The sequence below is a fragment of the Bubalus kerabau genome, chromosome 15 (genome assembly GCF_029407905.1).
Source record: "Bubalus kerabau isolate K-KA32 ecotype Philippines breed swamp buffalo chromosome 15, PCC_UOA_SB_1v2, whole genome shotgun sequence".
Lineage (NCBI taxonomy): Eukaryota > Metazoa > Chordata > Mammalia > Artiodactyla > Bovidae > Bubalus > Bubalus kerabau.
Genome location: NC_073638.1, coordinates 47,796,665 through 47,808,151, shown reverse-complemented (window position 1 = coordinate 47,808,151; position 11,487 = coordinate 47,796,665). Strand labels below are relative to the sequence as shown.

At 40.0% G+C, this 11,487-nt stretch overlaps 1 pseudogene; it reads left to right on the top strand.

The window, feature by feature from the left end:
• The first annotated feature begins 1,534 nt into the window (after positions 1-1,534).
• LOC129627770 (olfactory receptor 51Q1-like) lies at positions 1,535-2,448 on the top strand (annotated as a pseudogene).
• Positions 2,449-11,487: the final 9,039 nt, after the last annotated feature.

Genomic DNA, 11,487 nt, shown 5'->3' with positions numbered 1-11,487 from the left:
GTGATTAACCTCCTTATCTGAACCTTTATTCTTTTTCTTGTTCAAAACTTGTTCTCCTCAAGATTGAGAATTATCAAAGAAAAAGGGGGAATTGTAACGCAACAGGACCCTAAGGGGCCTTCCCAGGACAGGCTTTTCCCATATCTTCTACTTTAGAATAGCAGTATTTGATGCAATAATTTGACTGATAATGTTAACTCTGTAATATCACCCTGTTCCCTCACCCTCAGCCACTCAGAATTGTACATTCACTGATCACATACCCTGAAACCCCCTTCCCTTCCCTGGGTTTTAAAAATTCTTTGCTGAATTTCACCCTGTGCCGGGAGCTCAGGGTGGTGGGTGGGGGAGGAGGAGTGAGTGTAGCACATAAACTGCTTGTCTCTTTGCATGGCCCTGCAATAAATACTTCTTTGCTCCAAACCTCAGTGTTTCTGTGTGTTTGGCCTCACTGTATCAGGCACACAAACTTGCTCTAACAAAACTGTTCCAAAAATGTTGGTATACATATGATCAGTATACATATGATTTTAGTGAAGGAAGAATACATGCAATCAGACACATATTTCTTTGTAGAAGATTACTGCTAGTCACCAGGGGCAGAGGTCATTATGAAGAATTTTAGTGCTTTTCTAGATACAAGAAGATGCAAGAATTGGGCTCATGAAATCTTCTGAAAACATGTAACTATCTGAAGACATGTTCTGCCAGTTTTTCCCAGAGCACAGTGTCTCATTCTTGATTTCCACCCTGAACTCGTTTTAGGGGGGTATTAAAGTTCAGCAGCTGCAGTAGCTCATAATTTGATCTTTGTAGAGATAGAACGCAAGTGCCAATTTATAGGTGACAGTATACTGTATTGCTTTTTAACTTTATCAGTCTATGCTCTCTCTTCTCCAAACTTTATTGTATCAAAGAATATCCTATAGTAATCTTTTCTCTACAGCTGTTCTCTCCAACAGCGATAAAACACTCCTATACTTTCCTGCTACAAGGGCATGACTGCTTTCTGGACAGATAAAAACATCCTTAGGTTAAAAAAATGACTGATTTATGCTCTCAACTAGGTGAATGACAAGCTTTGAGCTAAAACAAGCAAAAATAATAAAGCATTTTGAGCTCATTTCCTGTTTATCTGTTTAACCAGATCTCTCTTGAAAATATATCACATGGTGATTTAACATGGTTGTAGAACTTTAATCTTATGTTTTCCACTTTTCACAGATTTTGCAACAAACTCTGGTCTTGTGGCTGCCTCCTCCAGTCATGCTTTTCATTACTGCTACTGCTATTGCTAAGTCACTTCAGTCGTGTCCGACTCTGTGCGACCCCATAGACGGCAGCCCACCAGGCATCCCCGTCCCTGGGATTCTCCAGGCAAGAACACTGGAGTGGGTTGTCATTTCCTTCTCCAATGCATGAAAGTGAAAAGTGAAAGTGAAGTCGCTCAGTCATGCCTGACTCTGTGCGACCCCATGGACTGCAGCCCACCAGACTCCTCCGTCCATGGGATTTTCCAGGCAAGAGTACTGGAATGGGGTGCCATTGCCTTTTGGTTACTAACTCCACCCAAGTCCCCTTCTACTTCATCCTCATGGGCATGGGCATCTTCCATACCTGGATTTCCATCCCATTCTGCTGTCTCTACACTATCTCTATTGCAGGCAACACCACCTTACTGGCTGTCATCAGGGCAGAGCCCTCTCTGCATGAGCCCATGTACTTGTTTCTTTCCATGTTGGCCCTAACAGACCTGGGACTTAGCCTCACTGCTTTGCCTACACTGATGAGAATCCTCTGGTTCAATGCCTCAGATTTCAGCTTTGAGGCTTGCTTTATTCAGTTCTTCTTCCTCCATGGATTCTCCTTTATGGAATCTTCTGTGTTGTCGGCCATGTCTTTTGGCCACCACGTGGCCATTTGCCACCCCCTCCATTATTTTTCCATCCTCACCAAGAAGGCAATCTGCAGAATAGGTCTAGCCATCATTTGCCACTATCTTCTGGATGTTCTTCCTACGTTGTTCCTGTTGAAAAGGCTCCCCTTTTATGGCTCCCCTCATCTCTCACACTCCTACTGCCTCCATCAAGACATTATTCACCTGGTGTGTGCTGACACCACTACAAATAATGGGTATGGATTTGTTCTAGCTCTGCTTATTATCATACTGGACCCCTTGCTCACTGTGCTGTCCTATGCACTCATCCTGGGACACGTCCTCAGAATTGCCTCCCAGGTTGAAAGGCCCTAGGCCCTCAATAACTGTCTGTCCCACATTTTGGCTGTTTTTGTCCTTTACATATACCCATGGTTGGTGTGTCCATGACTCACCGCTTTGCCAAGCATGCTCCCCGAGTTGTACATGTCAGTATGGCCAGTGTCTATGTACTAGCACCTCCTGTGATGAACCCCATTATCTACAGTGTTAAAACCAAACAGATCCGTTGAAGGATCTTTGATCTCTTTGCTCATAGACAGTTGGAATAGAGTGTTGAGAAGTGGGCTTTTGGTACTACTCTGTAAAATAATAGTTTGAGAAACTTGAAAAATTATGGTTTGGATGTCTAGTCATGTATGAATCAGGAAGCAGGGTTGGGAGTTAAATACAACATTATGTTCATTGGATTTGTAATTTAAGCTAAGTTGAACCACCTGCATGTGGCAGAGCTGCTTCATTTACACGCACTTTTTGCACGCTAAGTTCCTCAACATTTGTATCCTGGAATTGCCAAGCTTCTAGTTCAAGATGTGAAATATGTTATAGAGTGAACTATCTGAGTTAGGTAACCCTTCAAAAGTCCTTCAAATGGGGACATCCTGTTTTTAACAGTGTCTCTTCTTGTGAAGCTCTCCCCTAACATGTACATGAAGCCTCTAAGTTGCTTCCATTTACACTGTTTCTTCTCGGAAAATGCCCTGAGAAGTAATTCTGGATTCAAAAGAAAGCACAAAACAAAACAAAAACCTTGAACAAATGTGTTTTTTTAAAACTATGAAAGCACTGCTGCTGCTGTTGCTGTTAAGTTGCTTCAGTTGTGTCCAACTCTGTGCGACCCCATAGACAGCAGCCCACCAGGCTCTGCCGTCCCTGGGATTCTCCAGGAAAGAACACTGGAGTGGGTTGCCATTTCCTTCTCCAATGAATAAAAGGGAAAAGTGAAAGTGAAGTCCCTCAGTCGTGTCTGACTCTTAGCGACCCCATAGACTGCAGCCGACCAGGCTCCTCCATCCATGGGATTTTCCAGTCAAGAGTACTGGAGTAGGGTGCCATTGTGACAAAAGAGGAAAGTAAGTACAGTGTACTTAGAGAAACGTTACACTTACTTAGAAAAAGAGAACATTATTGAGGGAGTGTCTTTGTTTTATGACTTTTAGCTTTACAGAGATCTCTATTGATAGGAGATGGGTCAGTTAAAACTCAGTAAACAACATACAGACTTACTAGCTTGAAAAACAAAAGGAATGTTTGGGAGCTGCCAGATTATCTAGAAAGTGGTAGGAAAATATATGTAAAAGAGAGATCAAGAAGAAGAATACAAATTTGTGCATATAAACTCAGTGAATATCTGAACTGTACATATTTCAGACAGGTATCAAGCAGCTTATGTAAGGCTAACAAAACTGAACAAAGATATTAGGTGCTTCAAAATGCAGAGGTGAATTGAGAATTTGAGTTCCATGAGTTAACTATCTGAATAAAAATCAATCAAATTCTTCAGAGATATAAACAGAATCCAGAATCTCAACATCTTATTCAAAACATGGTTGAGGGAATTTTAGATACAATTTAAGGGTATTCAACATAAAATGAAACTAGAAATGTATTTTCTCTGTCCAATTCTCTTCCCAGTTCTTCTACAGATCCAATATCCATCCTTATACTCTTTCTTTGACTCTCTGAACTGACCCAATTTCCTTGGTTGATAATTTGTTTGTTTGTTTTATAAAGCATTAGATTTATAAGCCTCCAGAAGGTTCTGCACAAGCTGGAATCAACATTGCCCGGAGAAATATCAACAACCTCAGATACACAAATGACACCACCCTTATGGCAGAAAGCCAAAAAGAACTTAAGAGCCTCTTGATGAAAGGCAAAGAGGAGAGTGAAAATATTGGCTTAAAACTCAACGTTCAACAAACTAAGATCATGGCATCCAGTCCCATCACTTCATGGCAAATAGATGGGGAAATGATGGAAACAGTGAGAGACTTTATTTATTTATTTATTTATTTTTTGGTGGTGGGGGGCGGCTCCAAAATCACTGCAGATGGTGACTGCAGCCATGACATGAAGACACTTACTCCTTGGAAGAAAAGCTATGATCAACCTAGATAGCTTATTAAAAAGCAGAGACATTACTTTACCAACAAAGATCTGTCTAGTCAAAGTTATGGTTTTTCCAGTAGTCATGTATGGATGTGAGAGTTGGACTATAAAGAAAGCTGAGCACCAAAGAATTGATGCTTTTGAATTGTGGTGTTGGAGAAGACTCTTGAGAGTCCCTTGGACTACAAGGAGATCCAACCAGTCTACCCTAAAGGAAATCAGTCCTGAATATCCACTGGAAGGACTGATGCTGAAGCTGAAACTCTGATACTTTGGCCACCTGATGTGACTCATTGGAAAAGACCCTAGTTCCGGGAAAGATTGAAGGTGGGAGAAGAAGGAGACAACAGAGGATGAAATGGTTGAATGGCATCACCGACATGATGGCCATGAGTTTGAGCAAGCTTTGGGAGTCGGTGATGGATAGGGAAGCCTGGCGTTCTGCAGTCCATGGGGTCACAAAGAGTTGGACACGACTGAGTGACTGAACTGAACTGAACTGAACTAAGGCTCTATATTTAACCTCCAGTCATTAAATGTCATGCCTAGAGAGGAATCCAGTGAAATATTTCTCCCTTTGGCCCTCCCTTTTCTCCTTTGAGAAAATCTTAGGCCAAAGTAAGAGTTACTGTGGTTAAAATGTGGTAGTGGAGACAGATTAAATGCTAATCTTGTAAATTTTAGAAAGAAAAGAGGAGATAGGAATAATTATTGGCCAGTCCTTCTCAAAAGAACCACATTTTGTTCATAATACCATAAAAATTGCTGAATTTCATTATGTGATACAGCAATTGTGTTTACATGAAGAAGAGTAGATAGATGCGTTATCATCAAGATGTTCAGTTTAGTTAAATTGTAGTCACATTTACATCTGTAGAACTGTATTTTTCACTCTTTTATACACCTTAGGCACTATTCAGTAAAATAAAGTCCTTATCTGACTTCATGAAACTTATAGTTGCGGGCGCAATGTGGGGCTGTGTTGGAGATGACTAATGACAGTGTTTGGAGAAGGCAATGGCACTCCACTCCAGTACTCTTGCCTGGAAAATCCCATGGACGGAGGAGCCTGGTGGGCTGCAGTCCATGGGGTCACTAAGAGTCGGACACGACTGAGTGACTTCACTTTCACTTTTCACTTTCATGCATTGGAGAAGGAAATGGCAACTCACTCCAGTGTTCTTGCCTTGAGAATCCCAGGGACGGGGGAGCCTGATGGGCTGCCGTCTATGGGGTCGCACAGAGTCGGACAGACTGAAGCGACTTAGCAGCAGCAGTAGCAATGACAGTGTTAGTAAAGAGCACTGCCCCACTGTGCTTCACTTCCTTAGCTTCCACCAGGTGGTGCCAGTGGTAAAGAACCCTTCTGCCAATGCAGGAGATATAAGAGATGGGGGTTTGATCCCTGGGTCAGGAAGATCTCCTGGAGGGGGGCATGGCAACCCACTCCATTATTCTTTCCTGGTGAATCCGCATGGACAGAGGAGCCTGGCAGGCTACAATCCATAGGGTTGCAAAGAGTCAGACATGACTGAAGCAACAGCACACATGTATTTTAACTTTCTAACTCGGGTACACTGGCTGAGTTCTCACCTCTAGGAGTACTCCTACTTCTAGCCAGGACTTCCTGACAAATTCTAGCAGTCCTCTTCCTGGAAACATTGAAATGTCAGAATTAATCTACTTTTCACAGTAATAGCCACAGCTTTCATAGGTTATGCCACATCTTGAGGTCAAATATCCTGATGTAGGGCAGTCATTACAAATCTCTTTCCAGCAATTCTCTTCATGGATACTAGTCTAGTTGAATGAGTCTGGGGGTGATTCTCAGTTGACAGAACTGCTGTCTCTTAATTGTTTACCTTTCCCTTTATGCCTTAATGTCCCAGGAGGAATCTCATCTGATATAGACAAAATTCCACCTCATCCATACTATACAATCAAAGACATCTTGGGTGTCTTATTCCTAATTCTAGCATCATTAATGTTAATACCATTCTCAGTTCATCTTTTAGGAAATTCAAAGTATACTTCAGATAACTCTATCAAAACTCCCCTTCACATCAAATTATGTGATACTTCTTATTCACCTATGCAATCTTATGGTCCATTCCCAATAATTCAGTGGATGCACAGGCCTTAGTCTTTCCAGTTCTGATTTTAGCAATTATCTCAGTACTTAGTGCATGTGTGCTAAGTTGCTTCAGTCATGTTTTTCTCTTTGTGATCCTGTGGACTATAGCACTACAGGCTCCTCCGTCTGTGGGATTCTCCAGGCAAGAATACTGGAGTCGGTTGCCATGCCCTCCTCCAGGGGATCTTCCCAACCCAGGTTCAGTCCCAACCCAGGAATTGAATTCCTGTCTCTTTTGTCTCTCCTGCATTGGCAGAAGGGTTATTTACCATTAGTGCCCACCTGGGAAGTCCCAATACTTTATACATCAAAATAACAAAGCATAACATTTCAATCCCTTAGCTAATGCCTATTCTGTGTACTAGCAGCTGACCTACAAACACTTGCAAAAATTGGAGGACTATTGAGTATTCATTTGTCATCACTGCACAACTAGCATCTATTTTATAATTTCTCCTAATTCTCATTCTTCCACCACTAGCCAGTACCACTACCTGAAATGTATTTATATATGTAACCGAATCTTACCACATATTCTTTATCCATTCCTCTGTTAATGGACATTTACATCACTTGCATGTCCTGGCTATTGTGGATAGTTCTACAATGAAAACTGGAATTATGGAATCTTTTGGAATTATGTTTGTCTCTGGGTATATCCCCAGGAGCGGAATTATTCGATCATATAATTGTTCTACTTTTAGTTTTTTAAAGGAAGCCCTATGCTATTCTCCATAGTGGCTGTACCGATTTGCATTCCCACCAACAGTCTAGGAGTGTTTCCTTTTCTCCACACCTGCTCCAGCATTTATCGTTTGTAGATTTTTATTTTTTTATTTTTTTAAATTTTATTTTATTTTTAAACTTTACATAACTGTATTAGTTTTGCCAAATATCAAAATGAATCCGCCAATGACCATTCTCTCAGGTGTAAGGTGCTACCTGATTGTACTATTGATTTGCATTTCTCTGATAATTAGTGATTAGTTAAGTATTTTGTATGCTTCTGGCACAAAAACAGAAATATAGATCAATGGAACATGATAGAAAATCTGGAAATAAATTCATGCATGCACCTATGGTCAATCGATCTATGACAAAGGAGGCAAGGATACAATGGAGAAAAGACAGTGTCTTCAATAAGTGGTCTGGGAAACCTGGGCAGCTACATGTAAAAGAATGATATTAGAACATTCTCTAACATAATAAATAAATAAACTAAAAATGGATCAAAACCCTAATTATAAGGCCAGACAATGTAAAATTCTTAGAGGAAAACATAGGCAAAAGACTTTCACGTAATTCACAGCAATATATTTTTTAGACCACCTTCTAAAATAATAAAAATGAAAACAAAAATAAACAAATGGGACTTAGTTAAACTTAAAAAGTGTCTGCAAGGAAATGAAACATAAAACAAAGAGACAACCCTCAGAATGGGAGAAAATTTTTGACAAAGTGACCGATAAGGGGTTAATATCCAAAATACACAAACAACTCATGCAGCTCTATGTTCAAAAAACAAACAACTCAATTAAAAAAAAAGGGGGGGGGGCAGAAGATCTAAATATTTCTCCAGAGAAGATATACAGATAAAAGTACATTGGTAATTTAAAAATACTTATAAGCTTCTGACTCTTACTTTATATAGAACTTTCCATGTTTTCTATATACTTGATGCTTTCCATACAAGCTGTTCTCTCAAAACTGAAAGGGAATTATTGAAATCTGCAACTGCTATTATTGAATCATCTCCTTCATCAATGTCTTAGAGTTTTCAGAGGAAAGGTCATCACCTCCTTGCTTAAGTTTATTCCTAGGTATTTTATTATTTTTATGTGACTACAAATGGGATTTTTAAAAAATTTCTCTTTCTGATAGGTCATTATTAGTGTATAGAAAAGTAACCAATTTCAGGATATTAGTCTTGTATCCTGAAACTTTTCTGAATTCATTTATTAGTTCTAGTAGTTTTCCTGGTGGAGACTTTACAGTTTTTTTATATATTTAGTGTGGTAATCTGCAAGTAGTGTTAGTTGCTCAGTCATGTCTGACTCTTTGTGACCCTATGAATTGTAGCCTTCCAAACTCCTCTGTCCATGAAATTCTCCAGGCAAGGATACTGGAGTAGGTAGACATTCCCTTCTGCAGGGAATCTTCCCAACACAGGGACTGAACCCATGTCTCCTGCATTGCAGGCAGATTCTTTACCATTGGGCCACCAGGGGAGCCCTGAGAATCCTATAAGTAATTGTAAATTTTTACATTTGTGAGGAAAGATAAGCCTGTTATCCCCCTACACTGCCATCTTAATGTTTCTTCCTTAAACCCTCTGTTTAGATTCATCTTTGTGTTTATTGATATTATTCTCATTGCTAGCATATAATTTGTCAATGATACTTAGTTGAATGATGTTGCCTAATGTTTTGAGAATTTTTCTCAAGACTAATATTGCTTTCATCTATTTCTATATATATTTTTAATGTATCTGACATGTGTGATCTTATGAGTATACACACCATATCTCTCCCCACAATTCTCAGGCATGTCACATCTTCAGGCTTCTACCAATGTCCTTGGCTTATTTCCAGGCCAAGGTGAAATCTGAATTTGCATACTCAAGACTTCCCAGAAACTCTCAGTTGCTCTGAGGTCCTCACTTCTTTACCCCTACTTCTGCATTGCTCTGGGTATTACTGGGTCCATGAAGTTATCTGCATTTGATTAACTGAGTGGAAGAGGAGACAGGCCTCTGAAGGATGATCTCAAATACATGAAGTTCATCTCTATTCTTTGTATTTCAGATGTTTGTAAGTCACTATTTCTAGTTACACATCTGATAGAAGGTTTGCTCCCTCCATGTATTGTATCATATATATGATATATTGTCATATATTATATCATGATGATAGAAATAATTGCAAAGGAAAAGCAAATGATGGCAGTAGTTACACTGTAAACAACTTAGTTACAGCAGGTCTTTGTGATGAGAGAATATGTAAGGAAAGGGCTTATTGAAGTATGAGAGAGAGTCGTATCAAAATCAGGGCTACCATTCCATGTGAGAAGACCAGGTATGTATGCCCAAAAGCATAAGTGGTTTCAACCTATACACACTGAGGATAATTTGGGGGCATAGGAATGAAAAAGCAGGATAGATGGTGATTCATACAAGTATCTTGGTAGAAAACGCCTCAGATCATCCTTTTGTTTAGTAAAATTAAATAATGAAAATCATTACACACATAAAGATGGAACTTGTCATGTGATATGAGTGAGTAAAGTGCTTAAAATTATCATGAAATGTTCTTTTCACCAGGTCATCAAACTCTTTCCCTTTTTTTTTTCATTTGCTTTCATGTCCTTCAGTAACTTGGTTTTGGACTGCACTTGATTTATATCCTGTTAGTATCATGTATGTCTACCTTCCTTACTCTCCCCCTTTTAACTTTCCCAATCATGCTGGGATCCATGAGCAGAAGCCAGGAGAGGTAGGAGCAGGCAAACAGCTGTCATGGCTTCAGTAATCCTGGTGAACTTACAGGAGGAAGTGACCTGCCCCATTTGCCTGGAGCTTCTGATAGAATGCTTGAGCCCTGACTGTGGCCAAAGCTTCTACCAAACCTGCATTACCACTGTTAGGAAGTGCAGCGCAAAATAGCCGTGTAGGAGAAGGTCCTTGGGGAAATGGCAGAGGACCAGAAGTAACCTGGCTTTGCGTGCTGCTGGTTGAAAAACATCTCCTGCCTTTAGCTATGCTCGGTGCCAAGATTTAATAATAAACATTAAAGATGTTGCTTGAGAAAATGGGTCATGGGATAAACACCTGGGTCATTTAGAACGTGCTGTCCTTGAAATATCTTTTACTGATTATGTCTTAAGCCTGTACACGCTCTGCTGGCCATATACTCTAAGGTCTTTGTTCCTGCTTCTATAAAAAGGCTCGACTGCAGAAATAAATTTGTCAGTCCTTGCAAGAGACTGTCCGAGTGACATTCTTTCAGATTCGTTGTTTCCAAGTCCCGGGGAGAAAATCCCCACAAGTGGCACCACGGACAGGGACTTGAAAGGAAGGCTGAACAAAGCAACGAGCCCCTGCAGAAAGAGGTAAGCAGGATGGGACAACATAACAGTAAAATTCCTTTCATTTCTATAATGCATCATTTTTTTGAAACAAAACAGTGTTAATATTTCAAAAGATCAGTTGAATGACTGCTATCATATTTTACTGGAACAATTCATGGTTCCCAGCAGAGGGGACACTCAATCTAGACATATAGAAAAGGGTTAAAAGTAATGTTTTGCAAGCATATCGGTAAGGGTTACATGGTCACTCATAGGGGCTATCATAGAACAAATTGAAGGGCATAACGTTGATTTGGAAGTAAAGACTATTCAGTCTTTACATGAATATGAGCTTAAGGAACAAGATATGCAAGGTGCTTTGAAATATAAGAATGTTATGCTCAATCAGACACAATCCTTAGAAAAACAACTTAGAGACATATATATACAGGATGTGTCAAAACTGAAGCCACTTAAAACGGAGGTCATTTCATTCAATGGACAGCCCAAATCTGAGGTTTTTCCTTCTGCTCCGCCTGTAACAGCAGTTGCTAACTTTGCTCATACTAATCATTTCACTCCTCCTCGGGAGATGCCTGCTTGTGCTTTCGCTTTCCCAATACAGTTTAATCAACCTGCCCAAGGCCAAAATACTTGGGCTAATCTAGATTTTTGCATGTTGTCTAACTTTAAGAAAGCATGTACTCTGTATGGACCTACTTCTCCTTACTGTGTAGGATTTCTCAGAGGATGGGCTGACCATTGGATGCCATATGATTTTTTTCAAGTAGCAAAGATGATTTTAAATCCTCAACAATTATTGCAGTGGCAAATATGGGTTAGTGATGAGGCCCGAAAACTGATGATGGACCAGCAATCTCGTGGTAACCCCTCCAATTTAACTTATGATATACTTACTGAAACAGGGACCATGGCCGATGTAATGGCGCAATTAGCTAAT